Source organism: Podarcis tiliguerta (assembly GCF_965153285.1).
Source record: "Podarcis tiliguerta genome assembly, chromosome: 1".
In the NCBI taxonomy this organism is placed as follows: domain Eukaryota; kingdom Metazoa; phylum Chordata; class Lepidosauria; order Squamata; family Lacertidae; genus Podarcis; species Podarcis tiliguerta.
The window spans coordinates 116,436,497-116,449,267 of NC_139534.1; the positions used below are offsets into that span (position 1 = coordinate 116,436,497).

Sequence of the window (12,771 nt, forward strand, 5' to 3'; positions counted from 1 at the left end):
CACCTGAGTGCACAACCGAAGACAGCCCCCTGGATACCTTTCTCATGTTTTCACAGGTGGGCTTCAGCTAAATTAGTAATGGGAACTCACCTCTGATTCCTTTTCCCCTTCTGGCTCAACCAAAGTGTGTGTGTGCCCGCGCGCGCGCACACACACACACACAGGAGAATGAGAGAGTATAGATTCCGAAGGGTCTGGAATTCTAGAAGGCCAGCAAAGAGATGTGGAAATAATTGGGCACAATTACTTAAAACTAACAACAAGGTGGTTTATTTTAATTTTTTTAAGTGAAATGTGTCCAGTGAGAATGTATTGAATTCCATGCAGATTTTGGCTTAACCCCTCAGTTCTCAGTCCCAATTAAAACAGAAGGCTCAGCTCCTCAAATTTACTTTTGTTGTTGTTTTTCTGCACCTGAGTGATAAACCTAGAGTCATCCAGAAGCTGTGGAACTATCACTCTCATCATCCCTGGTTGGGGCTGATGAAAATCAATGTTCATCAACATCTGGAGTGTTAGAGGTGGTCGACTTCTGTTAAAAAACACACACACCTCCCTTCTTTCTTTCTTTTTACCCTTCCTTCTTCTCCCTCCTCTTGTCTGCCCACACTATGGACACACAACTTGATGGATCAGGTCAGTGTCCCATCTAGTCCAGCATCCTGTTCTAACAGTGACCCTCCAGAACCCTAAAGGAAGCCTGCAAACAGGACCTGAGGGCAACAACACTATCCTTTCCTGTGCATTCTAGCAACTGGTATTCAGAAGCATACTGCCTCCAACCTTATTGGTGCACAATAAAATCAGTAGATAAAATACACAAGGTAACCTATTTGAAGCAAGGACTGGTTCTTAATTTTTGGTGGTTTTTTTTGAGGGGGTGGTAGGATGGGAAAGTTAAGGGCTATAAGTGGTGCTCACAATATGTTGCTGGAATACAAGCCCTACGGTCCTTGACCATTGGCCAAAATGTCTGGTGGGCATGAGGCTGAGAAAGGCTGGAGTTCTCTAATCTGTCAAGGTTGTTTTGAAGTGTGATCCTGTCCTCTGGGGTGTTAGCCACCCCTCCCAGTTTGGTGTCATCTGCAAATTTGATCAGGATGCCCTTGAGTCCATCATCCAAGTCGTTGATAAAGATGTTGAATAAGACCGGGCCCAAGACAGAACCCTGTGGCACCCCACTAGTCACTCTTCTCCAGGATGAAGAGGAACCATTGATGAGCACCCTTTGGGTTCGGTCAGTCAGCCAGTTACTGTCACAAATCCACTGAGTGGTAGCATAGTCAAGACCGCATTTTACCAGCTTCTTTACAAGAATATCATGGGGCACCTTGTCAAATGCCTTGCTGAAATCAAGGTAGGCTACATCCACTGCGTTCCCTTCATCTACCAGGCTTGTAATTCTGTAAAAAAACCAGATCAGGTTAGTCTGACATGACTTATTTTTCAAAAATCCATGCTGACTATTGGTGATCACAGCATTCCTTTCTAGGTGCTCACAGACTATTGCTTAATGATCTGCTCCAGAATCTTCCCTGGTATTGATGTCTTCATCTCAGCAACGTAATTTGGGAGGATGAGATTGACTTTCTTAGACACCTGGGAATCATAAACCCTTACAGATCTACTGGAGCTCACCCAGGTAATCTGCCAGTAAATCTTGATTCAATATTCAGCGCATTCAGTATTGTGCACCAATTTTGTGAAACTCCCTTCTGGCTGAGGTCAGATGGGGCCCCGCTCCCTGTTGACCTTCCAGTGCTTCATGAATACTATTTTTTTCTTAATGGAAGCAGGTTTTTAAATTGACTCTGATTTTATGGTTTAAATTCATTTTTAATTCACCACCAACACATGTGTGATTAAGCAGTGGTGGTGGAGGCATATGGTTGACTAACAATGCCTGCAGAGCTGCTGACTAGAGAATCTCAAGCCCAGTGCAATGAGTAGAGAATATCTCACTAGCTGGGCTGATAAGGCAGTTTCAAACCACTGAAAGAAGATTCCACCTAAACATTAGGAAGAACTTCCTGACAGTAAGAACTGTTCGACAGTGGAATTTGCTGCCAAGGAGTGTGGTGGAGTCTCCTTCTTTGGAGGTCTTTAAGCAGAGGCTTGACAACCATATGTCAGGAGTGCTCTGATGGTGTTTCCTGCTTGGCAGGGGGTTGGACTCGATGGCCCTTGTGGTCTCTTCCAACTCTATGATTCTATGATTCTATGAAACATCACTGTCACCCAGTAGCTCCCTTTAGTGCTAAATAATACAGTAAAGTTTATGGACACATGCTGATATATAGTCCACAGTGCAAGTTGACAGTGAAATTCCATCCCTGCAAATTATTTCACTCCTCTTCCCTGCTGTAATCACTTTCACATGGATCCCGCTGGGTCCTTACTAGTACATTTGCACAAGTGGGGCCAGTGACATAATGTTGCAGTAGGCAGTGTTCTTATTCCATGCCCTTTTCCTGGATACACCATTCCACCCCCTTTCCCCTCATTGTTGTGTTCCAGACCAATAGGAAGCCAGCATTCTGTGCCTACTTGGCATGCTCGGTTCCCACTGATTGGTAGATGTTTTCCCCTTAGGGTTTTCTCCTATCATGTGGGATGTGGGTGGCGCTGTGATCTAAACCACTCAGCCTCTTGGGCTTGCCAATCAGAAGGTCGGTGGTTCGAATCCCCATGACGGAGTGAGCTCCCATTGCTCTGTCCCAGCTCCTGCCACCCTAGCCATTCGAAAGTACACCAGTGCAAGTAGATAAATAGGTCCTGCTGCAGCAGGAAGGTAAACACCGTTTCCATGTGCTCTGGTTTCCGTCACGGTGTTCTGTTACACCAGAAGTGGTTTAGTCATCCTGACCACATGTCCCAGAAAGCTGTCTGTGGACAAACGCCAGCTCCCTTGTCCTGAAAGTGAGATGAGCACCGCAACCCCATAGTTGCCTTTGACTGGACATAGCCATCCAGGGGTCCTTTACCTTTACCTTTTACTTATCATGTATGCAAGCATTAAGGTTCCCCTGAGTCTGCTGATACCTCCGTCTTGTGTGAGGACAGCATCATATTCAAAGAATGGACTCACTACTAGTGCATAAGCCAGCTTTTCCTGGTTTTTCCTAGCCATTCCCAAACTGATCTGATCCTCTCTCTCTCTCTCTCTCTCTCTCTCTCTCTCTCTCTCTCTCTCTCCCTTCCCTTGCCTCCCTTCCCTACACCGCCAAAGTGGGGAAGAGGCGCAATGCCCCATTGCATATTTAATTTCTCTTCATCCCAAAGCAAACGCATCTGATTCTATTCCTGTGGCAATTTCTGGAGTAATTACTTTGCTTTGTTTTGTTTGCACATACAGATGAAATTGCTCCCCAATTGGACCAGTTTCTCCCTTCCGCTGCTTCATGCTGGGAATGGTTAATCTGCACTCTGTAGCACCAAATAACACAGCACTCAAATAGGGAACCAGTGAGGCTGCTTTAATCAAAAAATTGTGTTTGGGTGAAATCAAAGTAGTTTTTAGGAATCCAACAGCTGTCCATAGAGGACATTTTCAAAGCTAGAGATTTATTTATTTATACATACATACATACATACATACATACAATAGATGTGGAGATTGTGGTTAACATGACTTTCTTTCCTTCAATGTGTGGCAGCAAGAGGACTAAGGCCACATTCACACCATAAATTCAAAGCACTATGATACCATTTTAAGCGGCCATAGTTTCCCCCCAAGAATTCTGGGAGCTGTAGTTTGTTAAAGGAGCTGAGAGATCTTAGGAGGCTCCTGTTCTTTTTACAGAGTTCCCTGTGAAGAGGGATTGGTTGTTGAACCATTCTGGGAATTGTATTTCTCTAAGGGGAACAGGGGTCTCCCAACAACTCTCAGCACCCTTAACAAACTACAGTTCCCAGGATTCTTTGCAGTGGCGTCACAGTGCTCAAAATGTACGGTCCGAATGTGGTCTATGCCAGGATGCACTGGATTCTCTGCCAGCCCAGCTCCCCTCTCCCCCCATCCTGAAATGCCTTGTTGCTGAAGTTTACAATGGCAGTCGCCTCCGCCACAGCTGGGCACAGATCCCTTTTGGCTCTTCCTTACTGGCAGAGGCTAGCAATGCCAGACATAGCTAGACAGCAGGGACTCCACACACCCAAATCCAAACCTAGCACAGCAGACAGGATTGCTCCATCCGTGGCAGAGTACTAAAGCCACGCTGGTGGTGACATTGTAATATTCAAATCTATGTCCCTCAATGCAGCCCGGCTCGCTTCGTGTATAAATATGTTGTTAAGCAGCCAACTAAATCCTAACTCCAGGTTGGTATTCTTAATTTCCACCAGGGACCATAGTAATAAGTTTGTCAGTACCCCCCTCCCCTTTAACCAGTGAACTGTGACAGAATTATTTTGCAACTTAACAACTCTACAAATTATTCTCATTTCCACTCCGGCGTTACCCCCGCCGCCCCCCTCGCAGGGCTGATTTAACTAGTGTTAAGTATAAAACACTTTAGCGAGGTAAGCTTTGTGTAGTCACAAGAACTAGATTAACGCACATGGGTAATTTTTGGCACTGGTTAAATGCCTATAGTGCTGAACTTCGCAAGAGTAGGATTGATGAGTTCAGCCATTAGGTGCTGAAGTGTAGAGCTGCGAGAGACGGCTTGTTTCTTGTTTAAATTGAAATCATTTCAATTCATTTCCTTCTTGGTTGGACAGAAGCATGTTTTTCAATAGGGAGGAAATCTTGAGGGAATCCATTGACCCAGCCAGTCATATAATGCAAAAAGTTAATGGGCAAAAATGATATTCATCTGCAGTTTATAATAGCATTTTCTTATTCTTCTCCCTGCCGTCCCTTCTCCACCAACCCTCCGAACCTTACAAAAGCAAGCGTATAATAAGAGCAACAGCAAGGCTGTCCGAGGCACAACCTTTTAACAATTATCAGGTCTGTGGCAAAATAAAATAAAATTTAAGCAAAGGGGGGTGGGGGGGTGAGGGGAACGGAACACCAATTTTGATGCTGAGATAACAAATTATAAATTATGGAAGTCAGAGGCACCAAACAACTTGTAAGCAACCGTCCCGTCTCTTAGCAACAAGCCGGGCGAAAGCTGCTTGTTGATACGACGAGAGCAGACAGGGTTGTTTTGCAGTGATTACCACCAAGGAACCAGGAACAACATTTTAACACCTGCCGCAGGGCACTGCTGCACCTAGCTATGCATCTCTCCAGTGGCCCACAAAGCCTGGGCTAGATGCCAGAAGGCTTCTGAGGCCTACCTCTCCACCGCAGCAGGCTGGGGGAAACAAAAAGGACCCCGGAGGAAAGATCAAAGAGGCAAAGTTCAGGTGTGTGATGCACCCGCGCCAGAGCTCTGTTCCTTTCAATACCCTTCCAGAAATTAGAAGCGATAGCAGGTTCCACTGCTTATACTTTCTCTCCTCCCATCAGCCGTTCTTTCTTTTTTCTTTAACACAGTGGTTGATGGGGCCACTTCAACTGCAGCACAAAGGCTACCGCCGTGTCAGGAATGCATCTGAAGACCAATGGATGCAGCTCACTTATAACACCATCAGTGCACAGGAGATGTTTGACTATAGTTGATCGGTGTATTCAATGTGTAACTGTATTGTCTCAGCTGCTTTGGATCTAGCAGTTTTGCAGAGTCGTACTACGAACAATGGGAAATTCACCCAGGTCCCGGGAGATCTAACCTTCCACCGAGTGTCAAGTGGATTCCCCAAGTGGATTTGCCTTATGCCTGACTTGCTAGCAGAAGTGCCGTGATTATTTCTACAAATACGTGACCGGTTAAAGGATAGTAGCCAACGCTCAAGAAGTATCCCAGTCTTGCTAATAAGACTTGGAGCAACAAAGTGAATATTGCTTGGGTGAGGCAAGATAGCCCAGTGTCCTATTATGTAATTGACAGTTCATGATCACAATGATTTTGTGCTGATAACTAGAAGGTCTAATCCAGCCTTTCTCAACTTTGACATGGGCTACAGCTTCCATCGTTCCTAGCCAGCATGACCAATGGTCAAGGGTGATGGGATTTGTAGTTCAAGAACACCTGGGGACCCAAGGTTGAGAAAAGCTGGTCTAATCTCTGAATTGTTGGATTAGCGTAAAGTACAAATACATGGCAATGAAGAAGAATCCATGATGCAGAGCAAAAGGCCACCAGGTGAAGAGATTACTATAGAAATTTATTTAATGGGCATTGATGGTTTGAAGCCAATGGACTCCAGTCCAATCTAGCTGCCCAGATTAATTATTCCAGTTGGACTCCTCCTTCCTTCCTGTCCTTTGAGGTTTCTAAATGAGTAACTATGGAGTACAGTGGTACCTTGGGTTACATGCGCTTCAGGTTACATACGCTTTAGGTTACACACTCCACTAACCCACAAATAGTGTTTCAGGTTAAGAACTTTGCTTCAGGATAAGTACAGAAATCGTGAAGCGGTGGCGCAGCAGCAGCAGGAGGCCCCATTAGCTAAAGTGGTGCTTCAGGTTAAGAACAGTTTCAGGTTAAGAACAGACCTCCAGAATGAATTAAGTACTTAACCCGAGGTACCACTGTACTGTTTTTGTTGAAGTTGTGAGAGTGTGTAAAGTTTCACCCAGTTTTTATGTCTGCATCATAGTTGCATATTATATGTCCATGTAATTCCTGTAGAAGTATTTGTTCCAAAATGCATTGGGCCTAAGGGGGGGGGGGTTGTGTGTGGTGTACCTGGAGGTTTCCCCCCTTTTTTCCAGTTCTTACTAGGTTTACTCCCATACCCAGTGATCTGCCACTTTATTTTCAACACATTCGTTCCTATGGAGAAAGAAAAAATGGTCATAATATTGCTGAGGATGTCAATATTATTGGCCACAGCAAGCCTTCTTCACCACTGACAGTGGGATTCTGCTCATACCAGGCTCCTTGCAAATAAATACAAGGACTCTCTCAGGCACAGACCCTACCTTTTTATTTTTTATTTTATTTTAATAATGTGTACCTCACCCAATCTGCAAAGAAATTCAGCAAGGGGGCTTTCAATCCAAAGCAGTAGTAATATGTATTACAGTTCTCCATTAAAATTGCAACTACTAACATTAAAGTGAGGACCCGCTGCAAAACTTTTTTAAAACAGCCCCCCAAATAGTGTTGTGGACTGACTTGGAATGGATTTTTCTGAAAAGCGCAATGCGGAGCTTATTCATGCAGATTCCCTGCCACCAAGTACCACATTGCTGCTTGATCTCGACAAGAAGTTAGTTACATTTTACCAGTTATGCTAAAAATACAAACAATTCTCACTTATTATATGCATTATAATGCACATAAAGATTGTCAGATATTATAAGCATATACAGTGGTACCTCTAGTTACGAACTTAATTTGTTCTGGAGGTCCATTCTTAACCTGAAACTGTTCTTAACTAGAGGTGTGCTTTCGCTAATGGGGCCTCTTGCTGCCACTGCGCCACTGGCACACAATTTCTGTTCTCATCCTGGGGCAAAGTTCTCAACCCGAGGTAACTCTTCCAGGTTAGCGGAGTTTGTAACTTGAAGCATTTGTAACCGGAGGCGTTTGTAACTCGAGGTACCACTGTACACTCCAGTTTTCCCAAAGAAACCAACTCAGAGAATCATATAATCATCAAGTTGCAGGGTTGGAAGGGACACTGAGGATCATCTAGTCCAACCCTCTGCAATGCAGGAATCTCAACTACAGCATCCATGACAAATGGCCATCCAAACTCTGTATGATGGCCTGGGATTCAGACTCAGAGTTTGAACCTGAGGAATCCCAGCCTGCACAGGATTCCCCGCCTCCAGAACCAGCTGAGCCAGGGCTGGGGCTTGAGCCTGAGGGGTCCTCACCTGTGCTGGATCCTCAGGTGCAGGCACCAGCTGAGTCTGCTCTGGCTCCTGAGGTGATGGAGGACCCATTGCCTGCAGGTGCTCCACTCTCAGCCCCGTCAGGGGAGGCTGAGGTTGCCTCTGGGTCCAGTACCCTCCAGCCTCTCCTGAGCTGCAGAGGCTCAGGGCAGAGAGGCGGAGGGAACTAAGTTCCCACAGAAGGAGTGCTCGCCTCCAGACAAGGAGAGGCGAGTCACCTGTGGACTGAGGCCACCCGATGCCTTGGGGCAGATAAAAGCCAGCCAGCCCTAGTCCCAAGTTGCGGGAGCAACATTGTTGGTAGCCAGTTCCGGCCTGCACCCTGTCCTATCGGATCTTCTGACCTCGCCTGACTCCCTGCCTTGGACCCAGCTGCAGCTTTGACGGACGACCTCAATACTGCACCCTCGACCTCGGACTGGACTCAGACCACGCCTCACGGAAACCTACGGGACCAGCACACTCTGCTTAAAAGGAAAAAGAATCCCTAGCTCCAAAGGAGTCTGTTCCATCGTCCAGCAGCTCTTACTGTCAGAAATGAGAGGCACAAATACAAGATGGGTGACACCTGGCTTGAGAAAAGGATCTAGGAATCTTGGTTGACCACAAACTTGACATGAGCCAACAGTGTGACGCGGCAGCTAAAAAAGCCAATGCAATTCTGGGCTGCATCAATAGGAGTATAGCATCTAGATCAAGGGAAGTAAGAGTGCCACTGTATTCTGCTCTGGTCAGACCTCACCTGGAGTACTGTGTCCAGTTCTGGGCACCACAGTTCAAGAAGGACACTGACAAACTGGAACGTGTCCAGAGGAGGGCAACCAAAATGGTCAAAGGCCTGGAAACGATGCCTTATGAGGAACGGCTAAGGGAGCTGGGCATGTGTAGCCTGGAGAAGAGGAGGTTAAGGGGTGATATGATAGCCATGTTCAAATATATAAAAAGATGTCACATAGAGGAGGGAGAAAGGTTGTTTTCTGCTGCTCCAGAGAAGCGGACACGGAGCAATGGATCCAAACTACAAGAAAGAAGATTCCACCTAAACATTAGGAAGAACGTCCTGACAGTAAGAGCTGTTCGACAGTGGAATTTGCTGCCAAGGAGTGTGGTGGAGTCTCCTTCTTTGGAGGTCTTTAAGCAGAGGCTTGACAACCATATGTCAGGAGTGCTCTGATGGTGTTTCCTGCTTGGCAGGGGGTTGGACTCGATGGCCCTTGTGGTCTCTTCCAACTCTATGATTCTATGATTCTATGATTCTAAGTCCTTCCTGGTGTTTTGTCAGAATCTCCTTTCCTGTAACTTGAAGCCATTGGTATGGATCCTACCTCCCAGAGTAGGAGAAAATAAGCTTGCTCTAACTTCCATGTGACAGCCCTTGAGCCCATGATACCTTACAATGATGAGTCTTTTGTGAGCATCCTATTATCTGTATTTCAGGACAGAGGCTGTCAATCTTGCACAAAATGCATAGCCATTACTTATTTGTTGCATAGATTTCTTTCCTCGGAGAGAGTGCTTCTGTCTCATTCCAGGTTTGTCGCATCCCCCCACCCCACCCCCGGTGGTAAAATACCAAAATTTTGTTGCTGAGAAAATGCATGTTTCCCAATAACATCCACTGCGGTCGTGAATGTTTCTGGAATATGTTCGACATGTGTTACAGGACCCTATTGGATTAAGGGTGCAATAAATATCCACAGTGCCTGGTTTCTGAAATGAAAATGGCATATTCTCAGCTATGGACACACTTCCCAAATAAAGAAATGGCTTTCTGAAAAGTTATTGCAGGCCAGGGTGAGTTGGGGGCCGGATGAAAAGGCGCAGGCTTGCTGCACAGATGTTGCTCAATTAAGCCAGTTTCACAGAAAGGGGGAAGGCTCTCTTTTCTTTTCTCTAGCCCCGTTTCGTTTCGTTTCTTTTGCAACACCTTGGCACCACATGCAATAACAAGCCAGTCAGCACTTTGAAGGGGAAATGGCGCACGGTTGTTTCTAGCAGCAAATTAACCATTTGAAGAAATAATAATAATCCCACCCTCGTAACTATTATATATCTGCTTTTGTGAATAAAGGTCCCAAGCACATATATCACTTTCTGCTTGCATAAAGGTATCAGCAGAAATAGCACAGGACGTTTGACATGTCCCTGTATTGGTTATGTTACGTGTGCAGTGGTCTGTGTTCACCTGAGCTTGAGTCTGGAATACGATCCAGAGCCATGTGTTTTGATTCGATACATCACAAAGTATTGTCAGAGTTTGGGCTACTGGCATTGGCTCTTAAGCTCTGGGTTACAATTCGTAGCTTGGGGGTTTAGACAGCCAATCACGTTGAGAGTGGGAGTGGCCCAGACCTTCAGAAATGCATATAAGCAGTTGTTTTGCCCCTGTTTGACAGTCCTGTTCTGTTCGCAATCAGGTCAATAAAGTCTCTTGCTTGTTATCACCTACGTACTCTTCAGGTAACGAACTATGATGTTCTTAATGATGAGAGACACTCTCCTAATGGTGCTGGTGATAGTTACTTCTTTGAAGCAGGAATGGAGCACCAGAGGCATTTCAGATGGTTTTGGGCAAGAACATCATGCTAGATTGAGCTGATGGGAATTATAGTCTAGTGCTACCAGTTCCCTACCGGTGGATTTGGAAAACCAAACTACCGGCCAGTTGCTAATCTCCCTTTCCTGAGCAAGTTTCTGGAGTGCGTGGTCACAGACCGGATCCATGTACTTTCGGAAGAAACTGATTTTCTGGATCCATTTCAATTGGGGTTTAGGCCCAGTTTTGGCACAGAAACTGCTTTGGTCACCATGCATGATGACCTCTGTTGAGAGCGAGACAAGGGAAACATGTCCCTGTTAATTCTTCTCGACCATTTCAATACCATTGACCATGGTATCCTTCTGGAGCAAACTAGGGTTGGGTGGCACCGCTTTGCCAAGTCCTACTTGGATGGTTATTCCCAGAGGGTGTTGCTTGGGGAATGCTTTTCAGCCCCGTGGAACCTTCAGCGTGGGGTTCCGCAGGGCTCAATCTTATCCCCTATCCACCGCTGGGTGGGGTTATCCAGAGGTTTGATGTACGTTGTCAGCAGTATGCTGATGACACTGAACTCTATTTATCCTTTACATCTGCAGGTGAGGCAGTGGAAGTGCTGGACCAGTGTCTTGCCTTGGTTATGGACTGGTTGAGAGCCAACAAACTGAAACTCAGTTCACATAAGACTGAGGCATTGTTGGTGGTTGTTTCCCTGGACCAGATGGGTGGGAGATTGCCTGCTCTTGATGTGGTTACATTTCCTCTGAAGGAGCAGGTTTGTAGTTTGGGGGTACTCCTTGATCCTTTGCTGTCGCTCGAGGCTCAGGTGGCATCAGCTTTGGCTGGTGGCCCAGGTGGACAGGGATAGCCTAACCACTGTTGTCTATGCTCTGATAACCTTAAGGTTGGATTACCGTAATGCATTATACGTAGGGCTGCCTCTGAAGACGGTTCATAAACTTCAGCTAGTACAGAATTCAGTGGCCAGGTTGCTCACCAGAGCAAGACAGTTTAAGCATATTACACCAGTCCTGGTCTGACTGCACTGGCTACCAATTAGTTTCCGGGCCCAATTCAAAGTGCTGCTTTTGACCTATAAAGCCTTAAATGGCTCAGGACCTCAATACCTCAAGGACCGCCTCTTTCCATATGAACCTACCCGGACCCTGAGAACATCTTCTGAGGCCCTTCTTCATGTGCCTCCTCCACAAGAGGTCCAGAGGGTGGCAACACGAGAACAGGCTTTCTCTGCAGTGGCTCCCCATCTGTGGAATGCTCTCCCCAGGGAAGTTCGCCTGGTGCCTTCATTATACACCTTTAGGCACCAGGCAAAGGCTTTCCTTTTTAACCAGGCCTTAGTTTGATTTGATTTCCACCCTGTACCCTTTTAAAATGTGGGAGTTGGGGGGTTATTGGGTTGTTGTTTATATATTGATTATATATTTTGTGGTTTTATACAGTGGTACCTTGGGTTAAGTACTTAATTCGTTCCGGAGGTCCGTTCTTAACCTGAAACTTTTCTTAACCTGAAGCACCACTTTAGATAATGGGGCCTCCTGCTGCCGCTGCGCCGCCAGAGCACAATTTCTGTTCTCATCCTGAAGCAAAGTTCTTAACCCGAGGTACTATTTCTGGGTTAGTGGAGTCTGTAACCTGAAGCGTATGTAACCTGAGGTACCACTGTATTTTGATTTTGTTCTATGAACCGCCCTGAGACCTCTGGGTATAGGGTGATATAGAATTTCAATAAATGATTATGATGGTGGTGGTGGTGGTGGTGATGAAAGGCCCACCCTGCCATGCTGCTGAGTAAAAACATAAGGAGAGCCTGCTGGATCAGGCCAATGGCCCACCTAGTCAAGCATCCTGTTCTCACTACGACCAGCCAGAAGTTTGTGCGAAGGCTACAAGCACAATCTGAGCACAAGAGCTGTTAGGATATTTCCGTTCCACCTTAAAAGGGAGCAGGATGTTTGTGTCACAGCCTGCGTATTTCCTGTTTTCACAGGATGTTTCTGTTGTGTCTTTTGCTTTCGTTTCTCTCTCACTGCCGGAAACTCTGAAGCAGGCAGTCATGGTTTTTCTTTGTTCTGATCAACGCTGAATAAACTTGTAAATCATGCTCTCCTGGGTGCATCTTTTGCTGTGCATATCTGCTGATAGAGTGTGCAAGAGCTCTAGATCCTTTTCAAGCTATTTCTGGAGCTCGTGTCGCTAATTGCTGATACTGCGTGTCTACGGGAGATCAATGGACGTCCGGAGACGACATGGAGGTCAAGATGGACTTTGTCTCCCTGGCAGTATCCCAACAAGAGCAACTGGTTACAGCTTG

The 12,771-nt window shown here is 46.0% G+C and overlaps 1 long non-coding RNA gene across 2 annotated transcripts in view; it reads left to right on the forward strand.

The window, feature by feature from the left end:
- Positions 1–12,771, forward strand: part of LOC310677901 — a 92,657-nt gene that overhangs the window by 48,701 nt on the left and 31,185 nt on the right. The window contains exon 3 of one of the 2 annotated variants that reach the window (XR_014511501.1): positions 10,321–10,348. The exons of the other annotated variant lie outside the window; for it this stretch is intronic. This is a non-coding gene — a long non-coding RNA (uncharacterized lncRNA). Of the gene's footprint in view, positions 1–10,320; positions 10,349–12,771 lie in introns of those variants that run through there. 2 annotated transcript variants of the gene reach the window in all.